This window comes from Emys orbicularis, chromosome 10, assembly GCF_028017835.1.
Source record: "Emys orbicularis isolate rEmyOrb1 chromosome 10, rEmyOrb1.hap1, whole genome shotgun sequence".
Lineage (NCBI taxonomy): Eukaryota > Metazoa > Chordata > Testudines > Emydidae > Emys > Emys orbicularis.
The window spans coordinates 49,649,806-49,670,292 of NC_088692.1; the positions used below are offsets into that span (position 1 = coordinate 49,649,806).

General features: G+C 52.1%; 1 protein-coding gene across 1 annotated transcript in view; it reads left to right on the forward strand.

Annotated features, from left to right (window-relative positions):
* Positions 1-20,487, forward strand: part of ALPK3 (alpha kinase 3) — an 87,426-nt gene that overhangs the window by 28,617 nt on the left and 38,322 nt on the right. The gene's annotated exons all lie outside the window — the stretch shown is intronic.

The following is a 20,487-nucleotide window of genomic DNA, read 5'->3' on the forward strand; positions in this document are numbered from 1 at the left end:
ACAATTCAGACTGGAAATAAGGTGTAAACTTTTAACAGTGTGAGAGTGATTACCCATTGGAACAATTCACGAAGAATTGTGGTGGATTCTCCATCCCTGGCAATCTTAAAATCAAGATTAGATCTTTTGAAAAGATCTGCTCTAGGAATTAGTGTTGGAAGTTCTCAGGCTTGTGCTAGATTAGGGGTTCTCAAACTTCATTGCACCATGACCCCCTTCTGACAACAAAAATTACTACACGACCCCAGGAGCTGGGGGGGACTGAAACCCAAGCCCACCTGAGACCCACTGCCCAGGTGGGGAGGCCAAAGCCCAAGCCCACCGCTCTAAGTGGGGGTGGTAGGGAGGAACCAAAGCACAAGGGCTTCAGCCCCAGGCAGGAGGCCTGTAACCTGAGCGCTGCCAAGGGCTGAAGCCCTTGGGCTTTGGCTTTGGCCACAGGCAGTGGGGCTTGGGCTTCTGCCCCAGTAAGTCTAAGCCAGCCCTGGCGGCCCTATTAAAATGGAGTCATGACCCACAGTTTGAGAACTGCTGTGCTAGATAACAGTGGTTCCTTCTGGCCTTGAAATCTGACTCTCTCTCTCTCTACATGATATCTCTGCTAACCCTCCAGCTGCTGGAGACAAGTGATTACATGAGAACAGCTTGAAAACATGACCCAAGTGAGTCCAAAAGGCAAATGCAAATAACTTTAAAATCAATTTAAAAAAAATCACATTTGAGGAAGGAGTGGGGGTGATTTATCGGTGTTGAATTCTTGGGGTTGTTAATACTGCAGCTTGCTCACTGATCGCTTACAACAAAAAGCTTGCACCAGAGCGAAGCTGGTGTTGGTTACTAACTGGGAAGGCCATAATAGAACTGTTTTCTTGAGTAGCCTCTCAGAGGTTTGCTATCTCAGGAATGTGCAGTTTGCAGCTGAATCTCGCTCTGTTAAAGAGCCTGTTTTGACCCTCGCCTTTGATCTCACATAGGGTACGTCTACACAGCAAAGAAAAACCCGTGGCTGGCACATGCCAGCTAACTTGGGCTTGCGGGCCTTGGACTGTGGGGCTGCTTCATTACTGTGCAGACTTCCAGGCTAGGGCTCCAGCCCGAGCCCAGATATCTACACAGCAATGAAGCAGCCCCACAGCATGAGCCCCAGGAGCCTGAGTTGCTGGCATAGGACAGCCGCAGGTTTTTCTTTGCTGTGTAGACATACCCCCAGGGAGAGCACAGATGGGGTTGTGCCAGCGGAAAACCTGTGCTTCCTAGCCCTGGTCTACACTGGGGGGGGATTGATCTAAGTTACCCAACTTCAGCTACATGAATAACGTAGCTGAAGTCGACATACTTAGATCTACTTACCGTGGTGTCTTCACTGCGGTGAGTTGACTGCTGCCACTCCCCCGTCGACTCTGCTTGCGCCTCTCTTGGTGCTGGAGTACAGGAGTCGATGGGAGAGCGCTCAGGGGTAGATTTATCGCGTCTAAACTAGACGCGATAAATCGATCCCCACTGGATCGATCGCTGCCCGCCGATCCAGCGGGTAGTGAAGACATACCCTTAGAGTGCTGGTCTCTGTGTGTATTCCACTGTGGTTATGCATGTGCGCCCAGAGCCGGAGAATTTTTAAAGCAGTGTCCAGGGCTGTCCTTACCTGTATGCAAACTACACAAATTTCCTGGTGCCCTACGCAGCTGCGTGCTGCTCCAGCGGCCAGCCCAATCCCCCGGCCAGCTGAGCCGTCCAGGAAAGCTCCGCTCTGTGCCCACCTCACCCCTGCTCCGCCCCAGCCCCACCCCCACTCCACCCCTTCCCTGAGCTACGTCCTGGGGGACTGCAGCACGGGTTGGGCGCGCCCTACACTCACTGGGCAGCGGGAAGTGGAGTGACTGGGCTCCAACCTGCTCTGCTCTGCCGGCTCGGGATGGGGGGGCAGTTTCACCCCTGTCCTTCAAGTCTCAAGCCTGTTCCTGCCCCGCACAGTCCTTGGGTGCAGCCCCCCCCCCCCCCCCGCGGAGGCCTGGGGCCAGTCCTCCCCCCCCGCACGGGGGTGGGCTGCATAGGGCACCAAAATATCTAGGGATGGCCCTGGACGTGTCCATTGGCTTGTGCATGTGTCCTTGCTCTCCTTGTGCCTCCAACCGTGTGTGACTGATGGACCGACCCTCCCAGTCTGGTGCTCTCTGCCCTCCAGGCCTAGCTGGACCCACAGGACGGACCCGCCTTTCCTAGTACCTGGCGCCGCATCTTCCTGTGTGTGTGTGTGTGTGTGTGTGGTGGGAGCATGCAGAGTCACATGCCTCCCTCCCCCAGATTTTTGCCAGGAATCTGATTCACACCAGAATGTGGCCAGCAGCAGCCTTTCAGCACTGTGTGGGAGGGAAGGGGGGAAAGGGATGACCTGGCCCTTGTCTTTCCAGAGCTCATCTCTTCTTGCCCGCACAGTGTTGAAAGGCAGCTAACACCTCCAGGTTGGTGCTGGCCACCGACATAACCCATCTGCCTCCTGTCCCCCGGCTACAATGCGGGCAGGAAGGGGTTAAGCCCTAAGGACATGTTGTGCACCAGGGTCCAGGGAACCTAACTGCAGGGGCTTCAGTGGCCACAGAGCTTGGCCAGAGAGGTGGCTCAGCAGGGGAGGGTGCCTAGGGGACAGAGCAGCCCTGAGCTCCCTGGGGGCAGGACCTGCGGTGGGGAGGGGGGGCAGGTGAAGAGGGTGCTAAGCCCCTGCGGGAGGTTGCTGTGGAGCCTGCAGGTTCGGGGCAGGAACAGGCTGGAAAGTGCTCTTTCCCTTCTCCCCCCTCCCCTCCCACCCACCCACCCACCCACCCACACACACACACACACACTCCAGAGCTGGCATGCAGTGGGGGCTGCGCTGATGGCCTGCCACCTGCCTTGCACACCCACCCCCCTTGTCGGTCATTGGACCCCCCCCCACACACACACCCCAATGGTGGGCGGATGGCTGGCGAGCAGGGATCAGGCCAGCAGCTGGACCCACCAGTACTGATGGTTGGGGGAGGCAGAAAATATGGGACAATTTTCCTATTTTAAGAAAAAGTTGGAACACCTGAAGGAGGGCTTAAATATGGGACTGTCCCTTTAAAAACAGGATGTCTGGTCACCCTACCTTTTTGTTTATCTGTAAAACCATGTGTATATTTGTGAATAGTTTTTAGAAACTTTAGAATTTTAGTTTATTCAATGTTTTGTTTTGTTTTTTCTTAAAATGTTTATAGTTTGATAGTTTAGCTTCCCTGTCATGGGGTGCCCTGCCCTCCACCCTCCCTTACCCCATTATGGGGACAGGACTATGCCCAAAAGTCCAGTCTTCAAAATGTATGCTTTTTGCCCATATTCCTCATCAGTCAGCGATGACCATCAGTGTACTGCCTCAGGGAAGCCCACATTGTGGCAAGGTGCAGTATCTCCCTCTCGTTCCCCAGTCATATCTGAGAGGTGTGAGAGCTTCCCCTTCAGAAGCGCCTAATGGAAAAGGCCATGAGGCTGCAGTCACCCAGGCTGGGTACACCCACACCCGTATATTGTCCTGACTCAGCAAGTAGTGCGCCTTCCCGCCATGAGGTCTGACTGAAGTGAAGGAGTCTACTGCCAGAGATCCCTTGGCAGGGTCTTCTCAGGACAACCAGGAGCATTCTCATAAACATGAGAGCAAATCCTCCTCCAAATCCACTTTGAAGCAGTCTGGGTCAGCCCTGCCTAAATCAAGCAGGTCTTCAGAGAACATAGGATGCCCTAAGTCTCAGGGGTATGACAAGAAAGCTCACAGGTCTATGGCTCCAGCAGTACCAACTGTGATCTGTACCATCTAAGCATGAAGTCTGTGGTCCGATGGCACTGATAAAAGGGAGTCATCAGCTACCGACGGAACCGACTCTGTCTTGCTCGAGTGTGGCAAACACTGTTATTACTCTGGCTCCATTGGTTCGGGCAGACCCCTCGCACTCTGGGAAGAGCCAAGTCTTATGCTCCTCCTTGAATGTTTTTGCTATCCCGGATCCAGTGTCTCCTTCCCTCACAAGGGAGGGCCTGACTCCACTGGGAGATAGGCTTCTCCCGCAAGTCACATCTCCCATTCCTCCCTCAAATTGTGACTTCCCTTCAGTGGGACCATCAGTGCCACCAGTGGATCCAGAATCATCCTCTTCTTTCTCGGGAGACACTGAGCCACCCTATGAACCGATGCGTCCTCCTCTGAGGCATGCTTTAAATTTTTTTAACTTAAATCAAACCCAGGATCCAAAAGTTTGGATAGGACATAAACCCGGGCCCTGAGCTAACCTCTGTGGGAATTAAGAGGAAATTACCCCTGTGGGCAGGTTATAGTATTGTTGTCCCCTTTGGGGTACTTGCTGTTCCTTTGTGGTATTTGGTGGTGGCCTGTGTCAGTGACAGAATACTAGGCTAGATGGTCCTTGGACTGGCAGTTCCTATTAACAAATAATATTTAGTACAGATTTTTACAAAACCTAAGCATGATTGTCACCTCTTTCTGGGCTCGTACCTAATCAGGAAATTTGTACCAAATACCCATGCTATGGTTAAAAGGAGGTCTGCATCTGCCAGCTGCAAAGCTTTATAGCTCACCATCCGACACTGAGATGGCTAACAAGTGTTGAACAGTTGCTGCCCTTGCTGGTTATTGCTCTGTAAGGCTGCTGTTGCTTCCTCTCCTGTGTGTTTGATTTGATTTATTGCTTCCTCTCCTGTATCCCTTCCTCTCTACTTCACTTAACTGCTCTAGGAATACACACGTGTGCATGTGTGACAGTCCTCTCTCTCTCTCTCTCTCTCTCTCTCTCTCTCTCTCTCGCTATCTCCCACCTCCCTCTTGGAACAACTTGGGCAAACTCCTAATGTCTGTTGTGTAGGAAACTGAGATTGCACCAAGTCAAGGAGAAATATCAGCTCTTCAAAGCATATCTGCCTTTGGCCTAATGCTACAACCATTTCTGGAACCCTTCCCCAATTAGAACACAAATTGCTCCTCACATTTAGGAGGCATGGGCCATTTGGCTGGTATTTGCTGAAGTTATTTCCTCTGCTGGAATACTGTGTTCATTTCTGGTGTCCACAAATCAAGAAACATTGAAAACTAAATGTAATCCCTTTTCTATTACTTTAATAGTGCAAAGAGCAAATCAGGCACTTAGGGACTAACAGCAAGAATTTTTGCTATAAGCTGGGGGCCTTATCAGTTGGAAGGGACAGAGGGAGAGGAAGACCTAGATTCGTTTGTTGATCACAGGATGACTGAGCCGCCAATGTGAAGCAACCATGGAAAAAACTAATACTATCCTGGGATGCAGCAGGAGATAACTCTCCAGCTCAGCCATTAGTACCTGACTTTGCATACATTATTCCGTGGCTTGGTGGTTCAGAATCTAAATCTTACTTATACAGCAGCAGAACTCAACCTCTGGTTCTCCAGTGGCCCCTGATCTTCATAGCCCTGCGCTGGCCCTCTTCTTGAGCCTGAGTTAGATATATAGACCATCTATCAGGGATGGTCTAGACAGTATTTGGTCCTGCCATGAGGGCAGGGGACTGGACTCAATGACGTCTCGAGGTCCCTTCCAGCCCTAGAATCTATGAATCTATGAGAGCTATTTCCAGTAGACAGGGAAGTGTTCTTGCCTTTTGTACAAGGCATTGATGAGACCTCATCTGGAATACTGTGTGCAATTCTGGTCTTTTATGTATAAGAAAGATTAACTCAAACTGGAACAAGTGCAGATAAGAGCTACTAGGATGATGAGGTGAATGGAGAACTTGCCTTATGGAGACTTAAGCTTGGCTTGTTTAGCCTAACCAAACAAAGGCTGAGGTGAGATAGGATTGCTCTCTATAAATACATCAGAGGGACGAACGCCAGCGAGGAAGAGTAGGTATTTAAATTAAAGCCAATGCTGATACAAGAACAAATGGATATAGACTGGCCATCAATAAGTTTAGGCTTGAAATTAGATGTAGGTTTCTAACCATCAGAGAAGTGAAGTTCTGGAACAGCCTCCCAAGGGGAGCAGTGGGAACATAACACCTAACTTCAAGACTGAGCATGATAAGTTTATGTAGGGGATGATATGATGAGGTTCATAATAGCATGTGGCCCATCTGTGACTGAAGTTAGCAAATATCTCCAATGGCCAGGACATTAGAGGGGAGAGCTCTGAATTTCTAAAGCAAATTCTTTCTCAGGTGTCTGGTGGGTCTCACCCACGTGCTCAGGGTCTAACTGATTGCCATATTTTGGGTCAGGAAGGAATTTTCTCCCGGATCAGATTGGCAGACCCTGGGAAGTTTTTGCCTTCCTCTGCAGCATGGAGCTTGGGGTCACTTGCTGGTTTGAACTAGAGTAAATGGTAGATTCTCTGTAATTTGAAGTCATTTTAAATCAAGATTTGAGGACTTCAGTAATTCAGCCAAAGGTTATGGGCCTTCTACAGAAGTGAGTGAGGGTCTATGGGCTGCAATGTGCGGGAGGTCAGACTAGATGATCATGATGGTCCCTGCTGGCCTTAAAACCTATGAATCTAAATTGGAGAGTGTTCCAAGAAGAGCTCTGAGAATGATTCAAGATTTGGAAAACGTGCATTACGGAAAGACTCAAGAAGCTCAGTCTATTTAGTTTATCAAAGAGAAGATTAATGAGTAACTGTAATAGTTACATAGTCATAGTTACACAGGGAACAGGAATTTGATGATAGAGGCTCTTCAGTTGAGCAGATAAAGTAACAAGATCCAATGCCAGACAAATTCAGACTAGAAATAAGGGGCCCATTTTTAACAGTAAGGGTAACTAACCATTGGAACAATTTAAGAAGAGGTGTGGTGGATTGTCCATCACTGGAAAATGTTTAGTCAAGATTGAAAAGGTAGGTTCTAGTTCAAACAAGAATAAATTCAGAGCAGTCATACGGCCTGAGTTGAACAGCAGCTCAGACTCGATGAACACACTGGTCCCTTCTGGAGCATCCAAGGAAAATGAGATGAAGAATTTAACTTCACCAGTTAGAAGATTAGGCTGGGATAAGGCAAAACATCAAATTAGTAACATCAGCACCTGTTGTCTTAAATGTAGAATGTTGCAGTCTGCCAACTTGGCAGCTAAGCTAACCAGCCCCACCATATGAGGGTGTGTCAAAAGCCCAGCTTGGAATCTTTCCCTCAGACAGCTTAGGCAAGGTGCCTTGTGGTCAGTTTGAAGGACTGTGTTTGTACAACCCCCTGTGGTGGTTTCACTCTTTCAGGTGGAACAAAGCTCCCACAAGCTGGGAATATTATGGTCCAATTTCCAGGGCATGGGGTCCCTGGCACGGCATGCAGTAGCAGGGTGGGCAGGCACCAGTATAAGTATGAGCTAAGAGTACAGTGTTTAATCTGCTGCTTGGACACAGTCCTTGGTGTGTGTGATCCCTCTGTTACCTGATATATAGGCAGCCTACTGGAAGGCTAGAGCGCCAGTGGCCAGAAAAAGAGTGATCTGATTGTGGCATAAAGTATCCTATGCACTGTTTTTGGTTTTTTTAAAACAAACACTCTGCGGCAGCAAGTCTCCAGCCCAGGCCAGCTGAGTCGGGCTTGCACGGCTAATGCTATGAGACTAAAACTAACAGTATAAATGTTCCTGCTGAGGCAGGCGCCCAGGCTCTGGCGAGTGGGGAGAGTCTCAGAGTCCAGGCTACAGCCCGAGCAGGAACATCTACATGGTTGTTTTAGACCCTAGTGCGAGCCGGAACATGGTCTACACTACAGGGTTAGGTCGACGTAAAGCAGCTTATGTTGACCTAACTTGGTCAGCGTCTAGTGCTCCCGCCGATGTAAGTCGCCCACTACCTCAACTTAATTCCACCTCCGTGAGAGGCGTAGCACTTAAATCAATGTAGTTAGGGTGATGCAGTGTCTGTGTAGACACTACATTACTTAACATTGGCTGTCAGCCCTGTGTGGAGCTGACAGCTGGAGGTCCCTTCCCTCCTCATGCTGACAGCCTGACCCGCTAGCCAGGTGCCGGGCTTACAGACTCAAAAGACTGTCAGCACCGGAGCAGGGGGTGCCCAGCTGTGAGCCCCAGGCCCAGCTGCCAGGTTGGGCTGTCAGTGCCAGGGGGGTGGGGCAATTGTGAGCCCCACACCTGGCTGCTAGCTGGAACTGTCATGCTGGGGTGGGGGGTGAGGCAGTTGTGAGTCCAATGCCTGGCTGTCAATGCTGGAGCTGGGGACTCTAGCTGTTGGTGCCTCTCAATGCCTCCCACAGTTCAGGCAGTGGAAGCACTCCTGGTGCACCACCGCCAGAAGAAGCAGAATGTGGATGTGAACTGCCGCTTTAATTACTGCAGTGGCTGTACGTCGACTTGGCTTAAGCTGACTTAATTTTGTAGAGTAGACAAGCCCATAGTCAGTTGATCCGGGCTCTGAGACTTGCTGCTGAGAGGTGTTTTTTTTGCAGTGTATACATACCCTGAGTTTCATGGATGTGCAGGAGGGAAGAAAAGACTCTTCCCTGCCCCAACCACTGCATGGTGGGTAAGTGACCTATGCAAGAGGTTTTTAAAAACCTGTTTGTGACTCCTCTTGCTATTTTTGGTTGCTATTGAAAGAAACTGACAATGTATTCCTGCTTCCCTGCCTGTCAAGCGTGGTTGGGCTGACACCCGTGTTGGGGGTTTCAGATATGGAATGGAGCTCTTTCATGCTGTCATTGAAGGGGTGGGGATGTTGGCTCTTTACCAAGGAGATCTCTTCTTTAAAGTCTGTATTAGTGCAGCTAACTAGGTGCTATCTAACAAAAACAGCCTTTCCAACACTCTCCCTGCAGAGTACTCTCCCTCTCTGTTCTCACAATGCAGTAGTTCCCTAGACACCCATTTCCCCTGGAACATCACTGGATCTGATTTTTAAATGTACAACTCCAAGAAGCCACACCCCCATTTTGACAAACATCTCTTTGGTTTCATTTTTCCATTATCTATTCAATAGAAGCGGGAACGGGCATTCCTCCCACCAGCCCTTTGCTGTGCCTGTATCCCCTTTATTGGTCTGGTTAATCCAGCAGGTTTGCACCCAATGGCAGTTATGTTTCTTGGCGCAAGTGCTCCAGTTTTCTTGGGATAAGATCTCTTGGATGTGGACTGTGCTCGCTACCTCTTGGGGTCTTCTCAAATTGAGGGTCACAGATGGCCCTTGCTTGAAGCTGTGGGATGCTACAGCAGGGGTTCTAAAACTTGCCCATGGTACAGAGCACGTTCTTACAGATACCGTAGGTGCCACAAGACAATTGTATAACATGCTGGTGGCTATTGTACACATGGGAAAATGTCTAGTGAATAGCTAGTCCTTTAATGAAAGTGGAAGAGCCAGTAGCCAGCCAGCGCTCCATAGACCACTCTTGAGGAGGCTTTGTGCTAGGGCCTGTGATCAGGGTTCCAGACCGTGTATGCTGGAATTGATTGATAAGGCCGGCCTTCAGGAGCAAGGGCTAGGCCTGGCTCAGAACTGTCACTTGCCATCATTTTGCCCACTTCTGGGGAGGAATGTATGGGCCACTTCCTTCCTGCTGTTCCCCACCTCCCCTGGTCAGCTGTGCCCCACCCTCCCTGCTGCATTATTCCCCAGTCAGCTGAACAAATCAAAGGCACCGAGAGGGGAATGATTTGCCCGAGAGTTGGTTGGTGGGGGACTGGTGTGTGTGTGTGTGTGTGTGTGTGTGTGTGTGTGTGTGTGTGTACGGTAGTTTGGGAAGGCAGTGGGGTAAGAGGGATGGATGAGTGGATAGTGCCAGTTATGTTGCATGATAGCAGCAGGCAGTATGGGATTTAGTCCTTCCTAGTGCCACCTGGAACTGGGATACCACTGAGCTCTCCTCTCCCACCAGCCTGGGCTCCCATTTACACTGTTCTGCTGTGACAAGCTGCCAAGCTCTCTCCAGGCTCCAGCCTGCACTTTCACTAGCACACATACAGGTAGGGACACACCCAGCTGCAGTTACATGCAGATGCTGTGACCAGCTATTGCATGGGAAGGCTCCAGCTAGGGTACTTCCCAGCTACTCAGGCACCCCCGAGTTTAAACCTAAAATTATACCATCTTGCACTGCACAGGGAACTGTACAGCATAAGCTCATTAAATTTGCCCACTCCCTCAATGTGGAGAGGAATATACAACAGATTTCTGCCCCAAGTTATGACTCCCACACACTGGCTGTAGATAAAGCAAAAACAAGATTATTAACTACAAAAGATAGATTTTACGTGATTATAAGGAATAGCAAACAGATCAAAGCAGATTACCTAATAAAACATGCAAACTAAGCTTAATATACTAAAGAGACTGGATATGAATAGCAGATCCTCACCATAAGTGATTATACCAGCAGGCTGCAGATCCTTAAGGGGCAAGCTACACTAATTTACAGCTTGGAATCCCCAGGTGTTCCATTCACAGGCTAAAAATCCCTTTAGGCTGGGTCCAGCACTCTTCTCCCCCCCCCCCCCCAGTTCAATCTCTCTGTTCTTTAGGTGTTTCCAAGAGTCCGTTTGGGCTGGGAGTCAGTGCAGGTCCATGATGATGTCACTCCCCTGCCTTATATAGCTTTTGCATAGGGTGGGAACCTTGGTTTCAAAGCTTGTCAGTGGAAGAATACTGACATCCCACGATGGAGTCCAGCACCAGGTGACCTGGTCACATGTCCCTGTAGTGTCTCCGCAGCCATTACTCGGAGGCTGTTTGTAGCATTCTCAGGAAGGCTCCCTAGGTGGGAGATAAGCTTCTCCTTAGGCCTATTGTTCTTTCTAATGGCTCATTAGCTTGAATGGGCCCTTCTCAGCCATCTAGATTGAGAGCCTTTTGCCTAGTGGGCATTGCCCAGGAATAGCTATGTGTGAAATAGATACATAGTCAATATTCATAACTTTGGATACAAAAATGATACATGCATACAAATAGGATAATCCTATTCAGCAAATCATAACCTTTCCAATGACCTCTCACGTGACTTATCTTGCATAAAGTACATCATAACTATGTCATAATCATATCAATAATATCACTGTGAAGAATAGGGGGTGCAGTGTCACAGGCAGGATCTGTCTTTGGAAGCCCAGAAAGGCGCAGACCCCACTCAATGGCTTTTCCCACTAGTTCCATGTGCACCTGCTACTCTTCTTCAGTACAGTCTCTTGAGGGCCAGTCCCTTCTCTCTCCTGGGATTTGCTGGTGAGCCCTGTATGTCTGTGCTCCCTGCCCCGGAGAGCAGGATTTCTCCTCTGAATTACAGAAGATTAGGCCCAGATGTGTGGGATGAGGTGCTGTTCTGTGCATGTGTGGAGCCCCACTAGCAGCCCCAGGGCCACTATGGGGGTACTCCATACCAATGGGGGCAGCAGTATCCAAGCCAAGCATGCATTTGTCTGTGGTTGCCCACTGAGTGCAAACAAATCCTGCTGAGGAAGATGATCCTGTGTGCTTAGCAGTGCCTCCAGGGGAGACTCCATCCCCACGGCTTTCGCTCTCCTTGAGGAGACAATAGGAAGCTGTAGAGGACGAGCCTCTGTCCATGGCACGTAACATGCCACACTGTAAAAGGGGGGGCACTGGCTGGCTGATGTACAGGATCACCTGCCAGCAAACCCTGTTTCTGTGCTGTCTGCGTGGGTGACAAGTCACAAAAGATCAAATGTACAAATTATGAATGACCACTTTATTTGTGCTGTGCTTCCATTACCGCAGGCTGCCTGTGCTGTGGTACGTGGCTAAACCCTAGGAGCTGTGTCTTTAGGGCATTATCGTACAAAGTCAGCTGGTGGGGTTGGTTCCTTTTGAAATCTGCTGATCCGCCCCAGACACCAAGCTACTGAAGAAGAGAGGGGTTGGGGCTGCAGGGGCAAGTAGAGTGTGAAGGACATGCCCTTGTTACACTCCCAGACCAGGGACAGTTTTTTAAAACGAATTGTATTTAAAAAAAAAACAAACCACCCCAGCTGGCACAAGCCCCATTGCAGCCCAGTCCTTTCAGAGCACATGGAACATGTGCTGCGGCCCCTTTGGCCCCCTCAGCAGTCCTTCAAGCCTCAAAGGGACAGGGCACAGGTAAATCTAGCCCATTCTCTGATGAGTGCTACACCCCTAGCTCCAGGGTGTTCATCAGAACTATTCCTCCTGCCTTCAGGGAGGCAGCCTGCAGTCAGAGCTGCCAACCGGAGCTGGCTGCGACTCGGTCTGCCCCTAGCTGTGGGGGATGAGAGCAGGGCCAGCTTTAGGAAGTGCGGGGCCCGATTCAACGGGGCCCCGGCAGGGATGACTCACCTGGCGGCGCTCTGGGTCTTCGCTCCGGGTCTTCTGCGGCACTGAAGGACCCGCCGCCGAAGACCCGGTAGGGAACCGCCCGGTGAGTACATCTCCCCTCTGACCCCCACTCATGTCCTGCCCCCGACTGCCTCCCGCTCCTTGTCCCCTGACCACTCCTTCCCAAGACCCCCCCACCCTAACTGCCCCCCAGGAGCCCACCCCCTACCCAACTCGCCCTGCTCCCTGTCCCCTGACTGCCCCGACCTCATCCACCACCACCCCGACAGACCCCCGGAACTCCCACGCCTACCCAACCCCCCCTTCCCCATCCCCTGACTGCCTCCCCAGAACCTCTGCCCGATCCAACCCCCCCCCCCCGGCTCCCTGTCCCTGGGACTCCCTGCCCCTGCCTTATCCAACCCCTCCCCCCCGCCCCCGGTCTCTTACCATGCCGCTTACCCGCGCCGGGGTCAGGACCGGGGCCCGGGCCGGAGCCGCGCTGCCCGGCCAGGGCCAGAGCCATGCCACCCGGAGCCGCGCCGCCCAGCCAGAGTCAGGGCCGGAGCCGGGCCAGAGGTGCGCCATGGGGCTGGAGCTGCTCGGCCGGGGCACTTGGCCGGGGCCGGAAGGAGCCGCTTGGCCGGAGCTGGGCCGGAGCCGTTCGGCCGGAGCCGGACTGGGCCGCGTCGCGCCTCCCTGGAGCCCTCCTCGCGCCCCCTCCCCCCCCCCGCCCCAGCTTACCTGCCGCTGCTTGTTTCCAGGCTTCCCGTGTGAACATCTGATTCGCGGGAAGCAGGGGAGGGGGAGGAGAAGGGGGGTGGAGCGTTCAGGGGAGGAGGGGGAGGTGAGCTGGGGCCGGGGGTGGGGCGGCCACGGACAGCTGCCGGAGCTTGGGAACCGGCTCCAGCTCACCACTGGGCGCAGGGCCCTCTTAGGCGCGGGGCCCGATTCAAGGGAATCGGGGGAATCGGCCTAAAGCCGGCCCTGGATGAGAGGATACTGGGGTGGTGGGGGGAGAAGGAGCTAGTCTAGTTGTTGGAGGTTTGTATTCAGTAATCCCTCCTTCCCTCCACCTCACTGCTGGGAGCATAGAATCATAGAAGATTAGGGTTGGAAGAGACCTCAGGAGGTCATCTAGTCCAACCCCCTGCTGAAAGCAGGACCAACCCCAACTAAATCATCCCAGCCAGGGCTTTGTCAAGCCAGGCCTTAAAAACCTCTGAGGATGGAGATACCACCAGTTCCCTAGGTAACCCATTCCAGTGCTTCACCACCCTCCTAGTAAGTAGGAGGAGGGGGAGGTGCAGTGGGAGCTCCTGCTCCTTGCTCAGAGCCTCCCAAAGCGGCCAGGAAGCGGGGCAGGGAGGGAGGGGGAAGTTGGTGTTCCTAGCTTACAAACCAAGCAGGAAAGCTGCCTGAGGGAGGGCTGCTCTCCTTAAACTCCGACCCCATCTGTACTGATGAGAGGGGGTAGGCTGAGCCGTCTGCCCCAAGGACGCAGCATTTGTGTTCTTGGGTCCCCTGAGACTATTTTCAGCATTAGCCAGGGGCTTGTGCTGTGGATTGTCGCTAACCCCATGGGAATCAATCCCTGGTGCCTGGATTGCTAGCTGTCTGAGGGGCCATAGCCGCAGCGGAAATGGAGAAGTTGGGGAAAGGGAGCCTGCAAGGGGCAGTGACTGGGGCTTGTCCAGATTGAGGGCCTGCTGCCATGCACCCTTCTTGAGGCACACAGCCGAACTGAAGTCAGTAGGGCTCTTCAGGGTGGGCAGGGTTTGCAGGTAATTGAGGAAGGGGCACATGGGGGAGGGGGTTGCTCCAAACCCTAGGGAGGAGAGAGCAATGCAAAGGAAGCCAGAAAAACCAAAGATGGGAGCAGCAGAGAGCAAACCCTTATACCTGGTAGATTGCAGGGCTGCTACTAGGTCAGGCTTTTGTAGCAGATGTGGACTGGCCACCGAGCTTCCTTCCCAGAGAGACACCGGGTGTATTCACTATAAGATCCTTTTAATGCACGGCCAGGAATGGCTCTGTTGTGAGCTGAAGGTGTGTTACACATGGTGCAGCCTAGTGGCTTAACTGTAATAAATGCTGCTCGTGTACCTGAGAGGAGTTGATCCCAGCCTGTGGGCCTAATGCAGGTAGGGGTGGGGAAATGGGGGAGGCAAGAACCACCAAACTAGGCCTGAGAGTGCCCGGGGAAGGAGGTATAAGGCTGCAAGGGAACGGAGGGTGGGTACATCCAGTGGGCTGGAAGGGGTTGGTCCCCTAGTCCCACTTGGTCTGTCACAGCTGCAGGGTGAGGACTGCAGGTACCAAATGATCTGTGTCTAGTTTGCTAAGGGAGTGGGGGCAAGACACAGTTGCCCACAGTGTGGGAAAGCTCAGGGCCAGAGAGGGCTTGTTTAGGGCTTGCTCGTTTTGTGGCAGCACACTAATTTCAGTGAAGGATTGTTTAGGCGTAACACCAGGAAACATCTCCCAGTAGGAGCACTATGAAGCTATAAAAGTACATGGCTCTTCATAGCTAAGTGCTTACTAGCAGGGACAAGGAAAGAGGCTATGAATATCTGAAACAAGTGCCACAAGGGGATCTTTGCTGGAAATGATGGGATGACATTCAGAGAATTGGAGCTGAATATCCAGATGAGCTTCCTGCCAGCAAGCTGTATGGCTAAATGGAGGCAACTCTGAAGGGCGGGGTGAAGGCCTGGTACTTGGGAATGTTAAAATGGGTCTATACAAAGCACTGGGCTGCTGGAAGAAGTGGTCTGTGCTGGCCTCAGGGAGAGGGGCTGGGCAATCTCCTAGGCCAGAAGCACAAATGGGCCCACACCAAACACTGGACGAGGAGTGCCCAGAGTTGCCTCCTCTGGCTGAAGGCCTCTCAACATGTTCTCCAGCCTCCTGGCTATTCTTGGACAGCCGCCAGAAATTTGTGGGTTATCCCTCTTCTCCCTGCTGTGGGAGGCCACTGTCTCCCCTGGCTAGCGGGTGGGTGGAAACTGCCAGGTGAGAGACTCCCTTTCTCTCTCCTTTGGCTGCTCCAGGTACTGCGGGGTTGCCGAGGGAAAGGAGAAAGTGTTTGGTTGGGCTGGAGGCTCTGACTGAGCAGTGGTGGCAGATTTAGTCAGTTACAAGCTCCCTCCCTGCCCCCTTGGTGGAGTCGTGGGAGTGGGGGGAGATGAAGCTTTGTGTCTTGCCTTCCAAATGTGGATGTATGGAACTGAGACCCCAGGCATCCATCCCTATGGCCAGGCCCCCTGGAGTGGGGATGTTACCGGGGGGCTTCATGGAACGGGAGGGAGTGATTTGAAGAAAGACAGGGCACATGGTGAGTGTTGGGACGGAAGCTGTTCCCGCTGTAAGAGCTGCTGCAAAGGAGGTGGGGGGGAGGCAAAGGGAATGGCAGGGGCTTTGTAGGCGGTTTCACCCTTGAACTTTCCCCAGAAGAAGAGGAGCCAGGACAGAGACCCAGGACGAAGGGAAATGTGCAGATGAATGGGGCCTTGGCAGCAGGGTGGAGGGTGGATTGAATGGCCAAGGGACGCAGGCAGAGGACAAGGAGGTTGTTCTGCCGGCTGAGAAGGGGACGAGGTGGCAGGAGAGAGACGGACAGGTTCTGGCGCTGATGCAGAGAAACAAGGGCTGGGATTTAATTAGAGCCTGTGAGTGAGGGGGAAGGGAAGAGGAGTCAGAGATAGCCCCAGCATCAAAGCTCAGGGCCTTGGTGTTGTCATCGCTGGCTGGGCAGGAGGGCCGAGGGTGAGGGAGGAAATATGGCCCATCAAACATAGTGGGCCAAGTTCTCCGTGGCGTCACTGTCCCAAGCCTGCATTGCACCAGGGTATGTACCGGCCTGGCAGACTTGGGGCTGGTATGATGCCCAGGAGGAACGAGTGGAGGAATGGCCCCGGGAAGTGCTGGGCACTGTATCCCTTAGGGACACTTAACGCTGCCTAGAGATGATACTGGCCACCCCCACCTCTCTGCCCTGCCCCCACCTCCCATCTCTCACAGACTTGCTGACATCTCTGCTTGGATGCTCCCTGGTCAGATGGAGTCAGTGGGCCTGGCTCTAGCTGAGCCAATTGAGATGTGACAAGGATCTGACCTGCTCCAGAATGGAATGTCTCCTCTTTTCACATCCATCGACTCTGTCAGCTCCGCCCTTCCCGGCTCCCAGGCCTGCACTCCTTGGCTTTTCTCCCTCCTCCTCCTCCAGCTCCACCCCTTCCTGCTGGGTCTCCCACTTCTGTGTAATCTTTCCTTCATCCCCTCTTCCTCCCTGTGCTCCTGCTAAATCCTTGCTCTGCTCCAGCTCTGCCCTTAGCCTCACCCTGTTCTCCCTCTCTGCCTACTGCTCACTCACTGGCTTCCTGTGCTCTCACGCCTCCCCTCCCTAACAGCTACTCTTTTAGGGTCATCTTCCCATACGCAGCTTTACACCTTCTTCCATGCTGCCCCCTAACCAGGAGCTGCCTCTCCATCCTCCTCTATCCCTCTCCGCCTTCAAAGTAATCCCTCCTCGCATCTCTTCCTGCACCCTCCCTCTGCTCTGCTCTTGGTCTGTGCCTGTCTGACCGGGGAGCCAGTCTTGCCAATGTTTTCAAAGCACTATATAAACTCATAGCCCCGTAACAATAAATATTGAGTTAGCCAGGCCAGGGCCGGCTCCAGGCACCAGCGTAGCAAGCAGGTGCCTGGGGCGGCTAATGAAGAGGGGGGCAGCACGTCCGGCCGTTCGGCGGCAATTCGGCGGCGGGAACGTCACTCCCTCTCAGAGCGAAGCACCTGCCGCCGAATTGCCGCCATAGAATGAAGCGGCGGTAGAGCTGCCGCCCATCGCGATCGCGGCTTTTTTTTTTTGCTGCTTGGGGCGGCAAAAACGCTAGAGCCGGCCCTGAGCAAGGCAGTGGGTCTCTGCCCAGGCAGGGGAGGCAACCCTGTGGAGTGGCTAGAGCACTGGACTAGGCATCAGAAGAAACGTACTCTAATCCTGGCTCTGAGACTTACTTGGCTAAATCATTGCTGTGCCTCAGTCTCCTTGTCTGTAAAATAGGGCTTATGACATGCTCCTGTGTGAAGCACTTTGGGTCTGTGGGCCCCAGGGAAGAGCCAAGTGCTGTAAATGAATATTGAGGGTTCCTGGCTACAGTCTGTATTCTTGCATCTCTTGCACGCAAAGCTAGGAAGAGACAGGGCATAAATGTCACAGCTCGGACCCAGCCACACGAGATGATTGTTACCTTGAATTCCACCCCAGGGGCTGTGGAGCCCATAAAGGAGGCTCTCTTCTGTTGATCATGGAACACGCTCTGAAAGGCTTTTATGAACTACTTGCAATGACTGCGGAGGAGGGATTGTCTTGTGCATAAGGCACTGGCCTGGGGCTCTAGTTCTGTCTGTGTGACTGTGGGCTGAATCTTGCTGTCTCAGTTCCTCCTCCACTCAGTGGGGATAATCCCCTGCCTTCAGGGGGGTGACCCAGAGAAGCCATTGATGCTGCTGAGGAGCCCAGATACTGCAGTCATGGGGCGACACACCACAGATACGTAGTTAGAATTTTAGTTTCTTGGAACTGCTTTTGCAGTAGCTGGCTGTGTGTTCGGCCCCACATGTGTGGCCATGAGCTATTGCCATTCCCACGTGAAGCTAGGCCATGCCTTGGCTGGCTCTGCCCCTCGAGCAGACACCCACTCCTTTACACTTGCAAAGAAAGAAGAGCTGCTTTCCCCTCTTTTGCCTCTCAACCCCCCCAGTTCAGATGTTAGCAGCACTGTCCCTTATCAGCTCCTTCCCTGCATGCCTGCAAAGGCAGGGAAGTTTGTCACATCCCAGTAGGTGGGCACATCTAGGACACCTGCTCTATGGGAGGGGTGCCAGACATGTCCCTTCCCTCCTGCAACTTACCAGCCATTGTGGCTTGATCAGAAGGTCTGGCGTGGGCAGAGCTGAGCTGGGAGCCTGTGTCTCATTGGCCTTGGACACCTGAGCCCCACACACTCTCCCCTGGCTGCTGCTGCAACAGGCCAAGGTCTGGCTTACCGGGGCTCTTCTCCAGCCTCCCCTTTCGTCTCTGCTGAGCCCTGTAGGAGCAGGTCTCCTCTTCACCTGTCCCTGTTGCCACTGCATCCCTCAGCACCCGGCTCAGGAAAGCAGCTCCTTCCCCACCCTACTCCAGTGCCTGCTGCCTCCAGGAAAGAGGACCCAGAGAAAGGGTTGCCCAAGCAGTGGAGGGGAGGCAGAGATGGAGAATTCCCAGAAGGCGGTGGAGAGAATCCTTCAAAGGTGCAGGGGCAAGGGAGAACAGAGCAGGAGAGGCAGGGGGGGGTCCCCAAAAAGGGGAGCAAGGTGGATGGTGACAGCATGTCTCCCATGAGGGGGTAGGCAGGGAGGGGCTACCACTGCCTTTGTTGATCTTTTAAAGTCTTTTGTTGCCTTTTTGTTCAGTGTTTGACTTCACTGGAGAGAACCGGTCTTCAGTGCGACACTCCCAAGAATTAGCCTCTTGCATCCGTCCCCCAGACTCTAACTCAGGGGTCGGCAACCTTTCAGAAGTGGTGTGCCGAGTCTGCATTTATTCATTCTAATTTAAGGTTTCGCGTGCCAGTAATACATTTTAACGTTTTTAGAAGGTCTCGTTCTATAAGTCTATAATATATAACTAAACTATTGTTGTATGTAAAGTAAATAAGGTTTTTAAAATGTTTAAAAAAATTCATTTAAAATTTAAATTAAAATGCAGAGGCCCCCGGAGCGGTGGCCAGGACCCGGGCAGTGTGAGTGCCACTGAAAATCAGCTCGCGTGCCGCCTTCGGCATACGTGCCATAGGTTGCCTACCCCTGCTCTAACTAAAGGGTACCGCAGCCTACCCAACAGAATAACCCTGCTGTAGCTCAAACACAAGGTGAGGCTCACTGGGAGAGGTTCCCTGTGGTCTGCGTGATGCAGGAGGTCACGCTGGATGATAATCGTGGTCATTTCTGGCTCTGAGTTGCCCGTGGCCTTTTCCAGGCTGCTCAGCCTTTGTGTGAAGGATGGTATGCTGGATGTTTCCATGTGGCCTTTGGCTGGAGTGCTTCCTGGGCTATGAAGGGGAGGGAAGCCCCCGTCCTCCAGCATGCAGTGGGGCTGGGGCAGGTCGGGACAATGCAGAGGAAGAACAAGTGAACAGTGCATGGTTGTCTAGCCACTTTGCTTCTACAGAAATGCAGCCTGTAAAACCAATCGGAATGTGTGCAGGAAATGAGTCTTAGATTAATACCTTGGGATTTAGAGCTGTAATTATCACTTCAGATGTAAACCTCCTTAAAGCTGGGAGGTGACTTGGTCATTGCAGCTTGCGCAGTGAGAGTCTCCGCCTGTCTGCACTTGGAGTCCTGAACACAGGCTCCAGAAACAGGTGACTAACTGAATTAACCAAAAAAAGAACAGGAGTACTTGTGGCACCTTAGAGACTAACAAATTTATTTGAGCATAAGCTTTCGTGGGCTACAGCCCACTTCATCAGATGCATAGAATGGAACATATAGTAAGAAGATATATATACATACAGAGAACATGAAAAGGTGGAAGTTGCCATACCAACTCTAAGAGGCTAATTAATTAAGATGAGCTATTATCAGCAGGAGAAAAAAAACTTTTGTAGTGATAATCAAGATGGCCCATTTCAGACAGTTGACAAAAAGGTGTGAGGCTACTTAACATGGGGAGGGATAGAGCTCAGTGATTTGAGCATTGGCCTGCTAAACCCAGGGTTGTGAGTTCAATCCTTGAGGGGGCCATTTAGGGATCTGGGGCAAAATAATCTGTCAGGGATGGTACTTGGTCCTGCTGTGAAGGCAGGGGACTGGACTCAATGACCTTTGGTCTCTTCTATTTCTATGAAATAGATTCAATTTGTGTAATGACCTTGCCACTCCCAGTCTCTATTCAAGCCCAAATTAATGGTATCTAGTTTGCATATTAATTCAAGTTCAGCAGTTTCTCAGTGGAGTCTGTTTTTGAAGCTTTTCTGTTGCAAAATTGCCACCTTTAAGTCTGTTACTGAGTGACCAGAGAGGCTGAAGTGTTCTCCTACTGGTTTTTGAATGTTTTGAATGTTAACCAAGGGCCGCTTGCTAGAGCAGTTTTCCCCTGGGGAAGAGGCTAATCACAACCAGAATTAAAGCTGCTTTGATTGGAGGA